Raw genomic sequence first — 1493 nt, 5'->3', positions numbered from 1 at the left:
ACAATGACTAGTTGGTCAAAGTCCTTGTCAAAAAGCACTACCACCTTGTCTTCCTCTTCAATAATACACTCTAAGTAGGTCAACTTGTTGAAATTAGAGATGATTCTACTGACAAATCTAGACACATCTTCTCCTTCCTCCACCACCAAGCCAAAAAAAAAAAAACATTTTTACAAAAATCTTTGAGTTCTTAAATCTAACCCCAAAGAGCCTTACCATCTTTTGCCAAGCTTTAAAGGTTGTATTTGCATCATCCAAAGGGTGAGAAAAAAATATTCATCCATGAAAATGACGACGATTCCATTTCTTGTTTATCCTTTTACTAGAAAATTGTGCTTTGATGTCTCATCTTTTTGCATGGGTTCAATAACATTCCATAGTTTCCTCTTCATGAGATAGCATCTACTCTTGGCTTGCCAAGTAGAAAATCCAAATCCTTTGAACTTCTGGACACTTTTTGTGGGGGATGGTGGGTGTGTGTGTGTGTGTGCGCGCGTGCGCTCAAGGAGGTTTGTGTGTGTATGGAGACATAGCTTACACACACACACACACACACACACACACACACACACACACACACACACACACACACACACAGAGAGAGAGAGAGAGAGAGAGAGAGAGAGAGAGAGAGAGAGAGAGAGAGAGAGAGTACTCATGATTTTGACTCAAAAGGTATTATATTAAAATACACACCATAGCATAAAATATGTACATAGAGGGCTTTATTTATAAGCCTGGAATAGATATCCGATTGGAGTTCCTCATCTTCTTAGCTTACACATAGCCATACTAGAGAGCCTTACAACACATAGGCCAGATTCCATATGGTAAGCTATACATGTGTAGAGGTGTTTCCCATGGTTGCAGAAGGACATGCCTATCCCAACAATCCACCCCTTAGGAATGGAATACACTGAATCAAGCTGGATCAATACCTAAAGCCACACAGGCTAATAGTCACACAGACCGAGGTAGTCACACAGATTATAGTCACACAAACTGAGTGGTCTCATCATATGGTGTCACACAAACTAAGGAATCCTCCCCTTAAACAAAGAAGGCGAAAGACCATCCATATCTACTATACATCAGTATACTCCCAAAAGTAGTTGGGGGTGTCACACACATGGAGACAATTCTTTGCCTGTTGAGCTGCATCTCCGTCCTCTTCCTCTGCAAGATTGATTCTACCTTTGTCTTTGTTGTTGCTTCTTGGCATTTTGATGGTGGATGACCTTTGATGTCACAATATTGTGCTACAATATTTGTTCTTGTAGCAATCCTTGGAGAAGTGTCCAAGCTTGCCATAGTCGTAGCACTTCTTATTGTTCATTCTAGATGATGACGCCTTGGATGATGACAATGCTAGGTAAGCTCCTTCCACTGATTCAGATTTATCATTTTTATTCTTATTTTTCTTTTCTTCTTCATTGATTTCCCTTGTGACATATTGTAGAGAAGGTATAGGTTCCTTTTTCTCTAAGACTGTG

This window comes from Adiantum capillus-veneris, chromosome 13 (genome assembly GCF_014529385.1).
Source record: "Adiantum capillus-veneris isolate H3 chromosome 13, ASM1452938v2, whole genome shotgun sequence".
Lineage (NCBI taxonomy): Eukaryota > Viridiplantae > Streptophyta > Polypodiopsida > Polypodiales > Pteridaceae > Adiantum > Adiantum capillus-veneris.
The sequence above is the reverse complement of the archived record's forward strand: the minus strand, read 5'-3'. Positions refer to the sequence as shown.